The 20308-nt window shown below is 44.5% G+C and overlaps 1 long non-coding RNA gene across 2 annotated transcripts; it reads left to right on the top strand.

Annotated features, from left to right (window-relative positions):
- Positions 1-531: 531 nt before the first annotated feature.
- On the top strand, positions 532-19944 carry LOC139185847 (uncharacterized). 2 transcript variants are annotated; one of them, XR_011569427.1, is made up of 3 exons: positions 532-1221; positions 7901-7964; positions 19220-19944. It is a non-coding gene; the product is annotated as an uncharacterized lncRNA (long non-coding RNA). The 2 variants fall into 2 exon arrangements; XR_011569428.1 differs by lacking the exon at positions 532-1221 and adding an exon at positions 1239-1818.
- Positions 19945-20308: the final 364 nt, after the last annotated feature.

Here is a 20308-nt window from a genome sequence, read left to right as displayed (position 1 = left end):
GGCTCCGCGGTGGTGGCGGAGGCGGACGCAGCGGCGCCCGCTGCCCTCACGCGGCCGCCGCGCCGCCTCCTCGCCGCCGCGCGCCCCGCCGGGTAGCCCCGCGCAACTTGCTCCTCAGTGCCGGCCGAGTTGCCGGGACGCCCGCCGCCCCCCGCGCCAGCCTGCGCACTCCCCTCCCTCGCGCGCCGCCGCCGCCGCCGCCCGCCGCCGCCGCCTCGGCCGGGCGGGATCCGAACCCCGGCGGCCCCGGGGGAGGGAGCGGCGGCGGCGGGCTGGCGGGCGGCGGCGGAGGAGGGCCGGCGGGCGGGCCGGCGGAGAGAAGCTAGAGGGGCGGAGGAGGAAAGTTTGGGAGCTAGCGGGCCGGCGCGGCGGGGGCACGAAGCCCGATGGAGAGCCCCGGCGGGCCGCGCGCCGGGCGGACAGCAGATTGATGGGGCGGGAGAAGTCGCCGCCGCCACAGCCAGAGCCGCGCACCCTGCTAGCAGCCGCCGCGGACCGGGCTCGAAGGCCGTTCGGCTGAGGGATTGACAGGCTGCCAGTGCCACTCACTCACTGCGGCCCCGGACGCCCGGGGGGAGGGGCGGGGGCGAGAGGAGGGCGGGAGAGCGCTCCGCACGCCCCGCCCCCGGGGGCGGCGCGCGCTCTCATTGGGTCCTGCGCCTCCCGCCGCCGCCACTGGCACCGCCCCCGGGCTTCGGTCCGGCCCCTCTGGCCTCCGAGCCCCCGCCCCCCAAAAGAGCGCCACCGGACCCCTCAAGCCTCATCGCGTCCTGGCCCCCGGGATAGGCCGGCCCGCAGACGTCGTTCCCGCACCCTGATTTCTGCTCCCTAGTGTTAGCAGTCATAGGTGCCAAGAGTTGTGTACGGGACACTAGGCAACTCGCTCCAAGGCCAACCATGTGCTTCCCCGCAGCGCCCTGAGCTTCACGCCTCGGACAGCGCCTGGTACACTTTCCCGCTCTTCCCGTCGGGAGGTGGTATCCTCAGGGTACCCGGCCGCCCGTCCCAGGCCAATCGAATCGCACTCGGAGCCGAAAGGGGCGGGACGGAGGCAAGAAAGGGATATCCTTATTGGAGCGTTCGAAAAGTCCTGGGCAGAGAGGCGGGGACGCCGCGGATGGTGACCCCGCCCACCCCGCGATCACCATAGCAACCGAGAGGGCACTGCTCTGAGTTGGTTCCATCGCTCTGGCCTTGCGCTGTCCCTCAAGAGGTGACCAGGTAAGGTAGAAGTCCCTTGTCCTGCATGCTTGATGCCTGAACTCAGCGGATCTGAGTGATATACACTTTTCTTGAAAGAGGAGCACATGAAAATGTGTCAGAGGAAAGTGGATTCGGGAGGAGCGGAAGGGTTTGATATCCAGGACTAATGTAAGTTTACAACCTTTCATACACTGTGCAATTCCTGGTAATCCAGGGAGTCCTTCAGCAGATCTGCTTTTCACTACCTCCAGATAGACTAAACTGCAAAATGAACTTTTTATTATAAAGAATATTTATTTCAGTGTAGACTGGATTCTACTTATCAATTTACCCCACCACCATGAGTCATTTAATGTTGGTGACTCCAGCCACAGATTGTCATATATATAGCACTTTTTCTTCTATTGTACTCTGCCTACAAACGACTAAATGCTCACATTACTTGGGGGTCTAGACTTCCAGCTCTTATGGACGCTTGAGCTTTCTCTTAACCTAATTTCCCTAACAGAGCTTCGTCATATTTTCCCCATTTTAGATCCATGGAGCTCACCCTCGATGGGCCCTTCCTTCGGTTAGGTGGTTCTGAAAAGTCCTCTTGTTTCATCGCCAAACTCAGTAAGCTGCCTTACCTGAAACCAAAAATAGGGGTGTGAGGTATGAAAAATGGTTCTTACTCTGCAGGGTTTAATGTAGGACAAGCAGTTCTTTACATGCCAGATGGATTCTTGGAATGAAGCAGGCTACTCGGTTCCAGGTTCTTTCCTTCGTATGTTGTGTGTACTTTTAAATACTCCCCACTGCAAAGCTAATAGCTAACGTTACAGTAAGGCAAGCTAAAATCTTTACAAACTGCACAGCTGCTGGAGAGGGCGTTCCAAACAATCCACTCTGCCTCTTACTTCCAAAGAACAAGCCCCCTTATGTTCATTAATATTCCCAGCTCCTCTGTAGCCCATTTATGTGTCAAGTTTCTGATTCTTCTTTTAAGCCCCCATTATGGTTTACTTATAGTCATCCTTGATTGGACTTTCTCTTTATTCTTATCGTGTTTTTCAAAACTGTCACCACATCCTTATATATTTTTGCATTAAGGAGCAAGAGCAAGCAGCCAATCTTCCATAATTCTCCAAAGATGAAGATGTAAAACCACAGAATTCTATCTGAAAGATACCTTCAGCTCTAAATTCCTTCCACCTCTAAAATTCAATGATCCTGTGACTCACTATCAGGCCTCCTCCCTGCCTTCCTTCTAGGCTCATAATCTTGACTAATCAGTCATGAGGATGAGGCTAATTAGCAATGGGGATTTATGGTTATTTCTAGCCCTCTCCAAGCAATGAGTTATGTAAGCAAAGCAACATATATAAAAATGTAAATAAAATTAAAGAAACACTTACGCAAATAAAGGCAAATGGGATGTATGGGCTACGTAAACAAACGGGAACATAAAAACATAAATTAGAATTAAGAAAACAGTTAAGCAAATGCCAGCAATTAGGAGTAAAACAACTTGTTAAATGTCTCACACCCGCAGCTATTTTATGACACACACCTCTAAACCCATGGCCATTCAGTGATGTGGAAACTTGATGCCATAATTCTGCATTAAGTGGTTGGATTAGATTGACCTTCTGCTTGGGAGGTTTCCCTTTTTGTTATTGTGAATATGAGTTGCAGTAAAAGCCAGGGGGTCCTAGCAAAGATTCCCTCACAGACTCATTGACAACCACCATTGATTTAAAGCATAAATTCTTTTAGATTGGTTTCCAAGCCCCAATAAACAGTGTCAACTAATTTTGAATACCTCCAAAATCTACTGTGTTTTTGCAAGTTTCTCACGTGGGATGTTGCCTTGTCTCACTCAACAATCTGAGTCACATGGTTGGTGCCTTCACAGATAATAGAACAGAACCTCTTTAAGTACCTAAATCCATCTTTGCTGTTTCCAAGACAGTGATTATCAAAAAGTCAAAGGAAATGTAATTTACTTTTGGTGAGTGTACATTCATGTAAAGTTAACAGTGAAAAAGTGGTGAAAACCAAGTAGGGGCACTCTGTCATATTCATCTCTTTCCATGAGTTTGGCTCATATTAACAATACCATCACACCATCGCCTCTACCAATACAGTGATCATCACAGCAGATGCCATTTTCATGCAGTCTCTCTGAGTGGGACATTGTGCTCCGTGTTCTTACTTCATCTTATTTCAATCTCACAACAGGCCAATCTAGGTGAAATTATTATTAAATATAAGGAAACAGACTGAAAGAGGGTAAGAAACTTACACAAGACCTCCAAGTCAGTCGGTATTAGACCTTGGATTCAAATCTTGATCTGTGTGACTACAAAGCCCACCCTATGAGACACTGCCCCCCAAAAAATGTGTGTATATATATATATATATATATATATATCATTCAATCGAGGGCTTCACTGGTGACTCAGTAAATGCCTGCAATGCAGGAGACCTGGAGTTCAAGCCCTGGGTCGGAAGATTCCCTAGAGAAGGGAATGGCTACCCACTCCAATATTCTTGCCTGGAGAATTCCATGGACAGAGGAACCTAGCCGGCTACAGTCCATAGGGTTGCAAACAGTTGGACACAACTGAGCGACTAACACAACAACATCGGAATAAAAATCACAAGGCTTTGACAGGTAAACTGTAAATTGATGAAAATAACCAAGCACTTAATAAAAAGAGGTTAACTCTGTGAGAGATTAGAGAAGTCTAGGTTTCATGGCAGTAGAGCAGGGAAATTGAAGAATAATGCCCAGCAAGGCTATCCTTCATAGCTATCTAAGACCTTGCCTCTCTGAGGCTTTCCAGCCATGCCTGCCTTCACTAATCATCTGCTCTAAACTCTGGCTGAATATATTGCCTATAAATAGGTAATTTACCACCAAACTAGATGGACCCATGTTTTCTCTCAATTTACCCGTTTCCTTACCTAGTCCATTTGCATGTTAAGGACAAAGTATATATTTTGAGATGGACCATCACATGACTGATTTGACTTTAAAAAACAAAAACTAAGATGTCGGGACTTCCCTGGTGGCCCAGTGGCTAAGATTCTGAGCTCCCAATGCAGGAGGCCCAAGTTTGATCCCTGGTCAGGGAACTAGCAGAGAAGGCAATGGCACCCCACTCTAGTACTCTTGCCTGGAAAATCCCATGGACGGAGGAGCCTGGTAGGCTGCAGTCCATGGTGTCGCTAAGAGTCAGATACGACTGAGCGTCTTCACTTTCACTTTTTCACTTTCATGCGTTGGAGAAGAAAATGGCAACCCACTCCAGTGTTCTTGCCTGGAGAATCCCAGGGACGGGGGAGCCTCGTGGGCTGCCGTCTATGGGGTCGCACGGAGTCGGACACGACTGAAGCGACTTAGCAGCAGCAGCAGGGAACTAGATCTCGTATGCTGCAACTAAGACCTGGCACAGTCCAATTAAAAAAAAAAACCTTAGATGTCTAAGAAGTCACTTTGGGGAAACTGTGAAATAAACTAAATCCTTATTCCCAAACATATCACTGCTCCATCACTTTGGGAATGATTCTTTAAAAGTAGACTTTACAGTTGTTAGCACTTGTGACCTGTGACAAATCTTCATCTTCTGGAAATGTATTTGACTGAGCAACCAAGGATCAGTGAGACAACAGTTCACCCTCCTATTAAGAGGTCCTTTAAAAAAATTTTTTTTTAATTTATTTTTGGCTGCATCAGATCTTAGTTGCAGCACACAGGTTCTTCATTGTGTTTCACAGGCTTCTCTCTAGTTGTGGTGTGCAGGCTTGATTGCCCCACCAGGAATCAAACCCAAGTCCCCTACATTGGTAGGTGGATTCTCAACCTCTGGACCACCAGGGATGTCCCTATGAGGTGCTTAAAAGGGAATAATTATTGGAATACATAATTTCTGAAAGGCTGGATAGAAAGCCCCATCTTTAATGTCCTTTCATCCCTCATAACACCTAGTAGTGTGCGGCGTCATACATAGTAGACACTTGGGGCCAACACTGTCCACTGCTGTTATCCACTGGCCCACCTCCTTCCATGCTGGTGGAACCCTGATTATTCTGATGGCAATGTGCTCAGTCTCAGTCAAGTTCCAAGCTGAGTATGATCATCTCATCTCCTGCTTTCTGAACCTATCAGAGGGATAGATTTGTCTCCTGATTTAAAGAAAAAGGACAGTTTTCTAAAAGAAGAGTCTAAGGAGATATGACAGCTAAATGTAAAATGGTATCCCAGATTGGTTTCTGGAACAGAAAAGGGACATTTAGGTAAAAACTAAAGAAATCTGAATAAACTATGGACTTTTGTTAACAATAATATATCACTAATGGCTCATTAATTGTACATTAAACAAGCATACTATATTATTATAAGATGTTAATAATAGAGGAAACCAGGTGGGAGATACTGGAGAACCCTCTGTACTATCTTATCATTTTTCTGTAAATATTCTAAAATAAAACATTATTAAAAACAAATATAAACAGTAAGTGGGGCAGAGAGATATGGAGAGCCTACGTTCCTGAAGACATTGTTGAATACCTGAACAAAACTAAATTGCTAATTCTAGTTATGTGAGAAAATCTAATTTCTATTGTATAGTTTCTGAACTTCCCTGGTGGGCCAGTGGTTAAAAATCTGCCTGTCAACGCAGAGAACATAGGCTCAATCCCTGGTCCAGGAAGATTCCACATGTCGTGGGGCAACTAAGCTCTTTCAGTACAGCTACCGAGCCCATGTGCGCCAGTGCCCATGAGAAGCCACCAGAAGAAGTTGTGGCGCCACAGCTAGAAAGTAGTCCCTACTTGCTGCAACTAGAGAAAGCCCTCGGCCAGCAACAAAGACACAGCACAGCCAAAAATAAATGAAAATTTAAAAAAATAAAATAATCATAAAAATAAATAATAATAAAATTCCTATTGGTTGGGTTTTCCACTACTTCCAGCAAATCTAATCTCACACTGTTAATATATAAAGGATGGAAGGATGGAAGAATAGCCTAGCACAGTGCCTGGTACAAAATATGATCTCCTACAGGTCGAAAGGTATTATATACAACCAAAAAAAGTATCTGATCTTTGTCCTAGGTCCCTGGAAGATAACTTCTAAAATCTTTGAAATTTGCCAAGATAGAGGAGTGTCTGTCCTGGAGGAGGAAATGGCAACCCACTCCAGTATTCTTGCCTGGAAAATCCCATGGACAGAGGAGCCTGGTGGACTATAGTCCATAGGGTCACAAAGAAAGGGACACGACTGAGTCACTGAGTACAGCAGGATTATCTTTGTTATTCATGAGCCCCTCGTTCACACCTGAGTTTATGCTAACAAAAAGACTCAGGATTAGGGGCTGATCAACAGAAAGACCAACCATGTAACAGGAGGGTTGGGGCTTTAAACCAGCTCATCCTCCCAGGAAGGAAAGGGAACTGGAGATGGAGCTCAGTCCTGTGGCCAATGAATCAATCAATCATGCCTACATAATGAAATCCTAATAAAAACCCTATATACCAAAACACACTGGAGCTTTCTGGTTGGTAAACACACTGACACTGCAGGGAGAGAGCCTGGATGCTCTGCATTCAGGACCTTGACCTATATGTCTCTTCATCTGACTGGTCCTGATTTATATCCTTTACAATAAACCTGTAATTCTAAGTGTAGTGCTTTTCAGAGTTCTCTGTCCTTCCAGATAGTATTGAACCATGGGAACAGCCAAACTTGTAGCAGGTTGGTCAGAAGTGCTGGTGGTCTGGGGAACCTTGAACTTGCAGCTGGCATCTGAAGTCAGGGCAGTCTGTGAATTAACCAGCTGCTGCTGCTGCTAAGTCACTTCAGTCGTGTCCGACTCTGTGCGAGCCCATAGACAGCAGCCTACCAGGCTCCCCCGTCCCTGGGATTCTCCAGGCAAGAACACTGGAGTGGGTTGCCATTTCCTTCTCCAATGCATGAAAGTGAAAAGTGAAAGTTAAGTCGCTCAGCCGTGTCTGACTCATAGTGACCCCATGGAGTGCAGCCTACCAGGCTCCTCCGTCCACGGGATTTTCCAGGCAAGAGTACTGGAGTGGGTTGCCATTGCCTTCTCCGGACTAACTAGCTATTGCTATGTAATAAAGTACCCAAAACTTGAATGTTTAAAACAACAAACAGTTATTATCTTAAAGTTTATGTATGTTAGGAATTTGGATATAATTTAGCTGGGTGCCTCTGATCTAGGAGCTCTCACAAGCCTGCAAACAAGGTGACACCCAGGGCTTATAGTCACTTCAAAGCTTGGCAGGCGAAGGATCCACTTCCTAGGTCACTCACATGGCTATTGACTGCTCTCAGGAGCTCAGTGACTGTTGGCTGGAAACATCAGTACCTCAATCTCTGGGTCTTTCCATAGGACAGCTCACAACATGATTGCTGGCTTCCAAATGGGTGAGGAAGCCAGAGAGCAAGAAAGGACAGGCAAGAGGGAAGTCAGTCTTTTTTTTTTTTTTTTTAGTTGTGGGATTCAGACTCTTTAGTTTAGCATGTGGGATCTAGTTCCCCAACCAGGGATCAAACCCAGGCCCCCTGTATTGGGAGCACAGAGTCCTAGCCAGTGGACCACCAGGGGAGTCCCAGAAGTCAGTCTTCTTATAACCTCATTTCATAAGTGACATACTAACACTTTTGCTGTGTTCTCTTTATTCGAAGCAAGTCACTAGATCTAACCTACAGTCCAGGGGAAGAGGATGACTCAGAACACGATTATCAGGAGGTAAGTGTCATTGGGAGCTGCTATGGATTGTGCCCCTCCCCAAATTAGTAAATTGAAGCCATGACCCATAATGTGATAGCATTAGGAGGTGAGGCCTTTGGAAGGCAGTCAGATTTAGATGAGGTCATGAAGGTGGGGACTCCAGGATGAGATTAATACCCTTTCGAGAAAAGGAAGAGGACTTTGCTGTTGGCGCAGTGGTAAGCAGTCTGCCAGCCAATGCAGTATGTGTGTGCACATGAGCTCAGTCATGTCCAACTCTTTGTGATCCCGTGGACTGTAGCCCACCTGGCTCCTCTGTGCATGGGATTCTCCTAGCAAAAATACTTGACCTGTTGAGCCTTTGGGGAAGTCATATGCTGCCGCTGCTGCTAAGTCACTTCAGTCGTGTCCGACTCTGTGTGACCCCATAAACGGCAGCCCACCAGGCTCCCCCATCCCTGGGATTCTCCAGGCAAGAACACTGGAGTGGGTTGCCATTTCCTTCTCCAATGCATGAAAGTGAAAAGAGAAAGTGAAGTCGCTCAGCCGTGTCCGACCCACAGCGACCCCATAGACTGCAGCCTTCCAGGCTCCTCCGTTCATGGGATTTTCCAGGCAAGAGTACTGGAGCGGGGTGCCGTTGCCTTCTCAGGGGAAGCCATATAGAAGTGGCTAAATGTCTAATTGTTGAGTAGCGGGTTTGATCCCTGGTGGAGGAACTAAGGGCCTCCCAGGCGGTGCTAGTTGTAAAGAACCCACCTGCCAATGCAGGAGATGTAAGACAGGCGGATTCTATCCCTAGGAAGATCCCCTGGAGGAGAAAATGGTAACCAACTTGAGTATTCTTGCCTGGAGAATCCCACGGACAGAGAAGCCTGGGGGGCTACAGTCCATGGGGTCGCAAAATGTCGTACAGACTGAAGTGACTTAGCACGCATGCGTGGGGAACTAAGATCCCACATGCCTTAGAGCAACTAGCTTCGTGTTGCAACTCCTGAGCCTGTGATCCACAACAAGAGAAGTCTGCATAACCAGCATAGCCACCAAAAAAAAAAAAGGGAAAAGAAGAGATACCAGAGCTTCCTCTCTCTGCCGTGTGAGACTACAGAGGGAAGGCAGTCATCTGCAAGCCAGGTAGAGGGCTCTTACCAGAACCACACATGCTGGCACCTCTCAGGTTTCCCCAGCTTCAGAACTGTGAGAAATAAATGACTGTGGTTTAAACCACCCAGGCTAAAGTAGTTTGTTACAGCAGTTCAACCTGACCAAGAGAGGCATCATCCTCCAAATTTAATTCTCAACACCAAATCAAATCATGGCATGATCCTTGCCCTATCTCACATTGGATCTACTTCTGTGATGTGCTTCTTAGCCAGGCCTTCAAGGCCCTAAATAAGCTCTCCCAGTTCTGTCTCTCTGGCCATCTTTCCCCCTGTTCCTTTCCATATGCTGAATGTATTAATCAGTCCTAATGCCCCACACTTTCAGAATTCTTCCTTTTCCTTATACTGTTCCCTTCAATGAGAATGCATACCGAAGTCTTACCCTCTTCAATAATACTGTCTAATCTGTTTCACTTACAGTATCTCTACCAAGCCTCAAAATAACTCAAAGATCTTAAGACAAGTCATAGTAAACCCATGTTGTAGATAAGACTCAGGAAATAACAAGCTACTGACACTTACTGAGCACTTGGTTTGTGGCAGGCACTATGCTAATGGTTTCTCATGCTTGATCTAGTTAAACCTTCGTGACAACCCTGTGAACTGGGCATTGACTTCCCTATTCATTGTTAGAGAAACTGAGACCTAGAGATGTCAAATAACTTGACCAAGGCCCCGCGGCTGGTGAATGAACTATGACTCAAACAAGCCTTCTGGCTCAGCATTCTTGTAAATAACCCCCATGGACTGTAGCCATGGTTACACTGCCTATAAGGGGGTTATGTTACCTATCCTAAGATCCCCCCATTACTAAGTGACCGAGTGGAACTGGAACTAGAGATTTCCAACCATTTCCACCATTCATGTTGTCTCCCTGCTCTAGTGTCGCCACTAGAAACCCTTTCTAAGCCCCAAAAGGAAGTAAATCCTTCATTTTTGAGTTCCAAGCATCATTCAGGTTCTTATAAATGTGTACCCTTTTAATTGTATTTAAATATACATAACATCATTTTAACCATTTAAAAATCTTTATTTCAGCCAAGAGCACTGAGCACATTCACACTGGTGGGCCCATCCCCAGTGTCCATCTCCAGAACTTTTCCATCTTTCAAAACTGAAACTCTGTACCCGTTGAACTCTCACTCCCCATCACTCCTTCCCCCAGCCCCCTGCCACCACTCTCCTGCTTTATGTATCTATAAATTTGCAATAAGTACCTCACATAAATGGAACCATACAATATTTTGTCCTTTTGTGACTGGCTTATTTCATTTAGCACAAAAATTTAAAGGTTCATCCAGGCTGTAGCATTTCCTGTAGAGCTTCTTCCTTTTTAAGGCTGGATAATATTCCATTATATGTCTGTATCACATTTGGTTTATTCATTCCTCCATCAATGGAATGCCTGGTTGTTTTCACATTTTAGCTATCATGAGTAATGCTGTTACAAAAGTGAGTGTTCAAGTGTCTGAGTTCTTGCTTTCATTTTTTCCCCTGTATATACCTATAAGTAGAATTGCTGGATCATGTGGTAATTCTGTTTTAAAGTTTTATCAGGAACTGCCTTACTATTTTCTATAGAGGCTGTACTTTTTAATGTAGCTTCTAGTAATATATCTTGTATACTCTACACCTTGAAAAAAAGCTCTTTTGATATTCGATACCTGACAAATACCTAGTTGTTACTAATTGATATCTAATTGATGCTTAGGAAACATTTTGTTAAATAAAGAATCACAAAATCACTATCTTGAAACAAAGAAATCTGCTTTCATTTGAAACAGACTAAAATTTTTAGATAAGATCTAAACAGTTGCTGAACCGTGTGCCTAGAGAGATTTTTTTTTAAGCTGATACATAAATCCAGAGTTTCATTTCTTAAAACCAAGTGGTCCCACAGTATATTTCTTTTTCTCTCACTAGCTTCTTGTCAAGATTTTGTTCATCTTGTAGTCCCATTTCTTTTCTAGGCTTACAATAAAACTGATTTAAAGTAAAAGTTCCTTTAAGAATTATGCTACAATATGCTGATCTGAAAATAAATTTTCTAAAAAAAATTTTTTTTAACCGTAAGGGGGCCATCAGAGATTTCCTGGTGATATTATGCACCAGTTATAAACTTCCTTCTGTCAGAAACAAGTAGATGATACTTTTGATGATCTTCTATTTTGAATTTCTAGGTCAGATTTTAATGCAGAAAAGATTAAAATGCACTCAAACACCTTTTATTTTATTATTATAATTAATAACTGTGTTATGGGAGAAAGTAGTATTCGAGTGTATATTTAAGATTTTAGTTTTTAGAAACAGTCTCATGGAATATTTTCCCTTATAATATTCTTCCTATTATGTTGCTACTCATTAGCACAATAAGATGGAAAGAGGAAAGGAGATGAAATAAATAAATGATCCTTACAAAGCCATAAGATACATAGTAAAAAAAGTTAGATATTTGCCTAAAATTAAGTTTTCTACATCTTGGGAATGTTGGTCACCTGTGATTATTCAGGGCTGTAAAATCATGTCATTTAACTGCACAGCACTACTTCCTCTTAAACTTCACATCTATCCTTATGTGTCCCTATAACCACGTTTCCTATGCCAGAGCCCAACTCTCCTAGCTGTAGCTTATCAGACCGGCAATGAGCATTTGACTGGAGCTAACCCCAACCATTTCTCTTCTGAGAAACTGATGCCCTTGCAACTGGAAGACACTGATTTGTTTGCTGGCTATTTGAATCGAGGACATGTAACCCCCAGACCTCCAAGTCAGTATGTTTAGTCAATAGCAAAGCAAGAAGCAGAAAAAGCCACTTATAAACAGAACAGTCTCGGAAAGAAGAAAACAGTACAGCCTGGAAAGGAGGGAGGCTGGGACAAGGTAGAAAAGGAGCTGGACAGCTCCAGGGTCCTGAAGGCTGTCCAGTTTCTGGTTCTACGTTGTCAGGGAGTCTTTCAAGAGCCCCATTCTTTTTTGGCTTCACGGGGTCTTCATGGTTGTGGCTTGTGGGGATCTTTGATCTTCACTGTGGCATGTGAACTTTTAGTTGCAGCATGCAGGATCTAGTTCCCTGATCAGGGATCAAACCTGGGCCCATACCCCTGCATTGGGAGTGCAGAGTCTTAGCTATTAGACTACCAGGGAAGTCCCAAGAGCCCCATTCTTAACTGAGCCCCCACAACCTGGTTCCCAGTAGATGACTCAACTTTGAATTAGGTGTAATTTGAGTCAGGAGTTAGGGAAGTGGGTTAAGCTTAGGATGAAGCTGGTGGAGCATGATCAGGGAGGTCCTGGGGAATTTGGGTAAGAAGAACTGGGGAACAGCAGAAGCAGAGATTTACTGATGAGAAAGATGAAGGCTTGAGGAGAGGGTGACAAATTCAGTTGTTGGAGCCTGTGGAGCCTGCAGAATGACCCAGGGGAGATGTCTGATGGGAGCTGTGGATGTAATGCTCAGGCAAGATGTCTGCACTAGAAAAAGAGATTTAGGAATTATTAACATCTCAATGGTGTTAGTAGTCATGACAATGAATGAGATCACACCGAAAGAGTGTGAGAAGTGAGAAAAATGAGGATCTGTGACAGAGCACCAATAATTTAGGGACAGATGGAGAAATAAAGGAGCCACTATAGGGTGGGAGAAAAACTAGAAAACACAGCAGCACAGAAACTAAGGGTGTTTTAAGAAGAGAGAAGTCAACAGTTCAACTGAGTTATGGTCAAAGAGGTGTCCGCTGAATTTAAAGACATGGTGAGCATTGGCACCCTGGTGAAAGGTTTTAGTGGAGATGGGGGGCGTGGCAGATGTTCACTGGAGTCACCAAAGGAATGAATTGGTAGGGAGGACTGCAGACCGGAAGTTGACAGCTTTTTGGAGAAATTCACCTGACAAGCAGAGAAGGAAATGGCACCCCCACTCCAGTACTTTTGCCTGGAAAATCCCAAGGACAGAGGAGCCTGGTAGGCTACAGTCCATGGGTCGCAAACAGCCAGTTACAACTGAGCAAATTCACTTTCACTTTCACACATTGGAGAAGGAAATGGCAACCCACTCCAGTGTTCTTCCCTGGAGAATCCCAGGGACGGGGGAGCCTGGTGGGCTGCCGTCTATGGGGTCACACAGAGTCAGACACGACTGAGCGAGTTAGCAGCAGCAGCAGCACCTGACAAGCAGAGCAGAGCTAGAGGGCAGGAACTGGAAGGCCACATGGACTTGAGAACCTGTAGGGGGTATGAAAGAGAAGGAAGCGTTTTCAAATACCTCACAGGTAGGCGCTTGTAGTAGGAGATATAGAGAGGTGGATGCCTGATGAATGAAGTTCTGAGTAGAGAGGGTGAGATCCATGCCCAGGGTGACGCTGCTCTTGGTCGCGATTCCTATGGGAGAGGGGAAGAAAGCAGGAGGGACCGGGGGCGGGGCGGGGAGAAGTTGAACTTCAATGTCGAACCAATGACAGTCTGAGCCAAACCCACTGGGACCTTTTGAACTAGAATAGGCCTTCAGAGTTGTCCAATGCTGGGCCCCGAGGGCTGGGCCTTTATACTGTTGCATCCATCAGTCCTAGAATGTCAGCTGTCCTGCCAGAGAGGGGCATGACCTTGGATGAGGTGGCTGTCTGCTGCAGAGGGAAAAGCTAAACGGGCCTGACAGCTGACCATTGCCTCTGGATGGCGTTCCCAGCAACCACGGCAACCAGCCTTCCAGTGAAGGGGGAGCCTGGCAGCACTACACGGGGTCCCCTACAACCCTTCACCAAAAAGCATTAGGTTTAAGCTCCTTGGCCCCATATTCAACCTTCTCCATCATCTGGTCTCTGCCCACTACTCCCAGCTTCTCTCCAACCTTATCTTAGAGCCTAGCTCCTCCCTTTGATCCATCCATGCCTTTTCACCCCTCGATCTAAAATGATTCTGATTTTATCCGATTCCATCTCCAAAAATCCATCTCAAATGTCACTTTTCTGGAAATGCTTCCCTGATTCTCCCAGATAAGAGTACTAAATCTCCCTTGTCTCTCCTACCTTCTATATATTTCTATTTTTGCGCTTTGTTGTTCAGTCACTGTCGTGTCTGACTTTTTGCGACCCCATGGACTGCAGCAGCCAGGCCTCCCTGTCCTTCACTATCTCCTGGAGTTTGTTCAAACTCATGTCCATTGAGTCAGTGATGCCATCCAACCATTTCATCCTCTGTCATCCCATTCTTCTCCTGCCTTCAATCTTTCCCAGCATCAGGGTCTTTTCCAGTGAGTCAACTCTTCGTATCAGGTAGCCAAAGTATTGGAGCTTCAGTTTCAGGATCAGTCCTTCTAGTGAATTCAAGGTTGATTTCCTTTAGGATTGACTGGTTTGATCTCCTTGCTGTCCAAGGGACTCTGAAGAGTCTTCTCCAGCACCACACTTTGAAAACATCAGTTCTTTGGCACTCAGCCTTCTGTATGGTCCAACTCTCAAATCCATACATTACTACAGGGAAAGCCATAGCTTTGACTATATGGATCTTTTTACACCTAATTACCCTCTATTGTGAGTTATTTCTCTCCCCGACTAGACTGTGAGTTCTCTGAGTGCAAGAACACTATGTGAATGATCTCAGTGTCTCCATCTTTATGCACTAGGCATAGAGGAAGAACTGAGTTACCAATAGTCAAATGAATATGGGAATGAATTTATGAACAGATGAATGAATTATCGAGTTGGCAGCGTTTGAGCTCAGTGGCCTGACTAATCTGATGGCTGATGCCAGGGAGGGTGAGCAGCCATCTGAACAATAATATTCAATGGGCATGGTGGGCCCTGTTTCAGCCCATCTTGTGTTGATAGCCAAGGGGTCCACTCTGGTGGTTGGAACCAATAGGATTTCTGGGAAGTTGTGATCCACAAAGGCGGCAGGACTATCACTCTGAGGAGGAAGGAGAATAGAAAGGGATGGGGATCTATTCCATCTCACTGGAAGTAAGACTTGAGCTGTTGGCCATAAGTACAAAGATGGATACAGCCATGTAGGGCCCTAGAGTAGTCCAGGGCTGATAGTGTGGGACCCAGGTCACAGCCTTGGGTTAAAGGTATCATCAGGTACCAGTGAGTTTGTGGAGGGGAGATGAAAGCAGGAGGACAGGTAGGTCCAGGGCTCCCCCAGGCCCACTGCATGCTTGGCTCAAGAAGACAAATCCTAGAGTCATCAGGTCCTGTTAAGTCTGCATCTGGGTACTTCTGAGCCTGCTTAGGGTGGGGTTTCTGCATTGGCAGGTCCTTCCCTCTTCACTTCCCTCCACAAATAGTTATTGGCTGCAAGCATTTTTTAATTTAATTGTCATAAGACCCCCTCCCCCTTAAAAAATTTTGGCCCTGAGGCATGCAAGACCTTAGTTCTCTGACCAGCGTTCGAACCCGAGCTCCTGCATTGGAAGGCAGAATCTTAACCACTGGACCTCCAGGAAAGTTCCACACAGAACCCTTTAACATTGTTATTTATTTTGTATTTTAAAAACACTGATATAGAACTGACCAGGTGCCAGGCACTGTTCTTAGCCCTTTACAAACATTAATGCGTTTGATATTCGTAACACTCCTGAGAGGTCAATAGGTACTTATCTTGTCTTATAGTTAAAGAAATGGAGGCACGGGGGTTGAGTTTATGTAGCTAGTAGGTAAAAAGTTGTTTGCATTTTATAGGACACAAGGGTTTACTCATTCATTCATCAAGTGGTTATTGATTGCTTCCCTTGGACAAGACCCTGTACTAGGCTGTAGTGTATAGTACTGGAAAAGGCAGGGGAAGTCCAGCCTTTAAGATGATCAGAGTCTTGGGTCCTGAGTTCTATCTCAGTGATTGCAGGTGTTCTCCAGGGATGCTCCCTGCTAATCTGACTAGAAATTCTTTATGTTTAAGCCACCTGAATGGTAGCGATATTGTCCCCGAGTACTTGGCTTATCTCTACTCAGCTGGCTCTCTTGTAGGATGAAAGCAGAACCCCATCCCTGGAAATGAGTGGAATACTTGGTTTCCAGCCCTATCTTCCAGCTTCTGTCCATACTGTCTCCTCCACCTAGAACACCATCTCCAACCATTCATCTTTGTCAACAACTCTGGCAATAGCAGTTTCCAACACATCTTCCCTGACTGCCCTCAGCCCCACTATGATAACAAACTTAGTGAATGCTTACAGAGGACATCATCTCAATTAATTCTCACAACAATCCTATTAGAAAGACCTTACCATCTCCATATTGTAAATAAGAAAACCCAAAGCTCTACAAAACCAAAGAATAGACCCAAGGTCACCCAGCTAGTAAGTAACAGAGCTGAGATTTGAACCCATGTCTGTTTGACTCTAAAGACCAAGCTGGGTTTTTTTTTTTTTTTCTTTCTTTTTTCCATTCTGTTTTATTGCATTAGAAATTTATTTCCTTCACATATACAGAATATAAAACCTATCTTCACAATGAATTATGCCTCTCTGCTCTCATTTTTTCACACAAAAATTAATGGCCACTTCCTGAAAAAAACTGAAATAAATCCAGTGGCCCACACCCTTTACCAGGGCACTACACTGCTGCTACTTAAGCTTTTGTTTCTGCAATCCTTGGATTGTGAACGTATATTCCACAATTATGCAGTTGCTTATGGTCTTCAGCTGTTTCATGTGTGAATTTGTTTGCTCAGCTTGGTTTTTATCCCCTGTGATGCACACAGTAAATGCATAATAAATGTTTGTTGAATGAATGGATTTTACATGTATCTTGCTGAAATATATGCAGTTCTGTTTGATTCACTAGAGTGGCATACCCGAACAAGAAATAATTTTTCTTAATGTGTCCCTTATAAATTGAACCCAACCATATTTGATTAATTTCACATCATGCATTTTTATTGCACCAATCACTCTGGTATCAGGTCATATTTATTTTAAAAACAGATTCACAAAGGGTGCAGGGCTGGAGTGACAGTGTAAATATGTTAATAATAAAAATAATACTAAAGATATTTTACTGGAAACTCTCGCATGCTAATGATGAGTAAGTGCATTCTACAGAAATATGTTTTATTTACATGGCAATTAATTTCAAAAAGATTCAGATCCTATACCATGTCCTGTATACTTAGATAATGAAAACTAAAAATTGAATATTCAGGCAATAAAACCAGAGGTACAAAAATCACCTTAAAGACCTTTCGCATTTGAGTTAGAACAAAAGCCCAATCACTGAAAATGGTGCCATTGTCGGCTCCAATGCGTCCAAATTAGGAAGAGCCTCTTGCGTAGCCGTGGCGATTTTGCGCCGCGCAGAGCACGCGTGCACCCTGTACAGCTCTCAGGATGCAAAACACCGCCTGTTAGCCAGTGACCGAAGAGCCCTGGCACCTTCAATCATACAACGAAAGGCTCTGGGGGTTTCTTGTTGAGGAGAAAAGCAAAGTCTTTCATGTCAACGCGCACTGTGGGATGTGTGAGCATTTCCCTAGTTAGGTATTTGGCGGGATCTTAGGATCCAGCTCAAAAGGAAATGCATTCTCATACTCTATTCAAACCGTAAGAAAATTTTTTAAAATGTGCTTCATTTGGTATTTCAGATATTGTAGGAAAGCGTGCATGCTTATGCACCCTTTGGGGAAAGATGCCCATTTCTGTAATAGGATTTATAAAGTTGACTCTGCCCGCTTTGTATCCGAGAGGGAGAGAAGCAGATGCTGCTGGGCGATCAGGCACCACCGGGATCTTCAGTGTAAAATGGTTGCAATTTTCCCTCATTTATTGAGGACCGATCTGCCGTGATGCAGCAGACACCAGTCTTGTGGCTAGAACTATTTGGCGTATTAAACAAATCTTATTTGTAACTTTGGTTTAAAAATTAAATTTTTAATTACCAAAAGAAAAAAAGGGATATGTTGGCTTGAGATAGTGCATTTTTACCTTTCTCTAACAGTAATGATTTCATCATAAAAGAAATGCTATAAATTACCACAGCTTTCATCAAAGACACACACACAACACCCCAAAACAAATAGAAAGGGACTAAATTGAGCTTTTAAAAAATCTCGCAGCCTAGCAGCCATATTATATCCTGAGGACCAGAATCAGGGAGAAGAAAGTAACAGAAAATACAATATAAGAGCTTTTTGTTATAAGCCTTTTGGTCTTAAAATTAATCTCTGTGCACAATTACTTTGAGAAAAATAAAATTTTAATTTAGGAATGAAATAATAAAGTAATCTACATTAAGTGAGAAAAATTAAAGTAAAATGTAGCATAGGAAAACCTGATAAGGTTTAAATGTTTTGTAGTTTACCATCATCCCCTTCCAGTTAGAAACCATTTTACTCTATGGGTATTCTTTTAAGGGGGCTTGAAAATGGATAGGGGGAAGATGACTATTTCTACTCAGGAAAGTCTGTATTTCTGCTGCTGCTGCTGCTAAGTCGATTCAATAGTGTCCGACTCTGTGCGACCCCATAGATGGCAGCCCACCAGGCTCCCCTGTCCCTGGGATTCTCCAGGCAAGAACACTGGAGTGGGTTGCCATTTCCTTCTCCAATGCGTGAAAGTGAAAAGTGAAAGTGAAGTCACTCAGTCGTGTCTGACTCTTTGCGACCCCCTGGACTGCAGCCCACCAGGCTCCTCCGTCCATGGGATTTTCCAGGCAAGAGTACTGGAGTGGGGTGCCATTGCCTTCTCCGCTGTATTTCTAAGGGATGTTTAATATACAGTGATTCACACGACTTCTGTTTAAACATCTACCTGATCTTCACAAGGTCTTTATATGGGACAGATAGGCATTTTATAGTTATGAGATGAAGCTTTCAGCACACCTGAGTTTAAATATTCACTTTGCAGGTGATCTTGAACAATTTGCTTCTCTAAGCCTCAGTTCCGCATCTCTGAAATGGGTACAACTATAGCAGCTACTGCTTAGGGTCAGTGTTACCTTCAAAGGACATGGGTGCACGCAAAAAATGATTTAATTATTCTATAAATGTGAGAGGGAAACTTTAAGGCAAGTTTTAAATTCCTATTCTGGTTTTATAGCGTATTGTATGCACAAACCCAAACCACACTATTTTCTTGTGGTAATGAAGTTCTGATATTTTATTCCCCTTCTCACTTCTAGAGTGGCCTCTGCGGGCATTGTTTCCGTTTGTCCTCTAAGCAACATGTTTCTTCCATGCTTCCTTCTGGCTCCTGAAAGGTAATCTGCAATGGCCAGCACGAGCAATGTTTTACCCAGAATTGGTAACATGGAAAAATTCACATTCAGTGTGTTCATGCTTTTTTAGTTTTTAATGACACTGCCAGTTAAGAGAAGCAACTTGCTTTTCCTGAATGTGAGCAGAGCATTAAACTAAATTATTCTTTAGGTTGTCACAGCTGAGTTGCCTAACTCTTCTACACCCATCCCCAGGTTGGGGCAAGTTCCCTGGGGCGGTGGTGGGGCTCTGGCTAAGGCTGGGGTTTTTATGTTTGTTTGTTTGTTTTCTGGCTTCTCTGGGTCTTAGTTGGAGCATGTGGGATCTAGTTTCCCACCCAGGGATCAAACTCAGGGCCCCTTGCATTGGGAGTGTGCAGTATTAGCCCCTGGACAACCAGGGAAGTCCCAAGGCTGGTTTTTTTTAGGGCAGAGAGAGTCTAGAAAACAAGGTCCAAAGGATGCTGACATTCGAAGAAGTGGTTTGATGGAAGACAAGAGGGAAAAAGCAGAAGAGTAACGGGCAAATAGGAAGAGCCCAGGCTCAGAGGTTTCAATCCAGCTCTTCCCTCACCAGGGCATTTGGGGCAAATTACTGCTCTCCCCCACATCTCAGCTTCCTCATCTATAAAATGGGACTCATTAGAATACTTACCTCATAGGGCAGTTTTAAGGATTCAAAGACATCATATTTAAAAAGTAGTTCACTAAGGATTAATTATTCTCCAGGCAGCTACATTTCTGCTCAAATATAACCAATCAATGAGCCACGTGTGAACAACGTACCTATGTCAAATTACAATTCACCCCAGCATTTACTGTTTTATTTTTCTCCATAGCCATACTACTCAATTATTTTAGTTATTATTTATTGTTTTAATATTACTTCATAATATTATCATTCTCCCTCCATTAGAATGTAAGTTTCATGAAGGGAGGGTTTTTGTTTGTTTTGTTCACTGACTCTATCCCTCCCACCTAGACAGAGTGCCTAACCAGGTGCTCAATAAATGT

This window comes from Bos indicus, chromosome 11, assembly GCF_029378745.1.
Source record: "Bos indicus isolate NIAB-ARS_2022 breed Sahiwal x Tharparkar chromosome 11, NIAB-ARS_B.indTharparkar_mat_pri_1.0, whole genome shotgun sequence".
Classification (NCBI taxonomy): domain Eukaryota; kingdom Metazoa; phylum Chordata; class Mammalia; order Artiodactyla; family Bovidae; genus Bos; species Bos indicus.
Note: the sequence above shows the minus strand (reverse complement) of the source record. Positions and strands in the feature narration are given on the sequence as shown.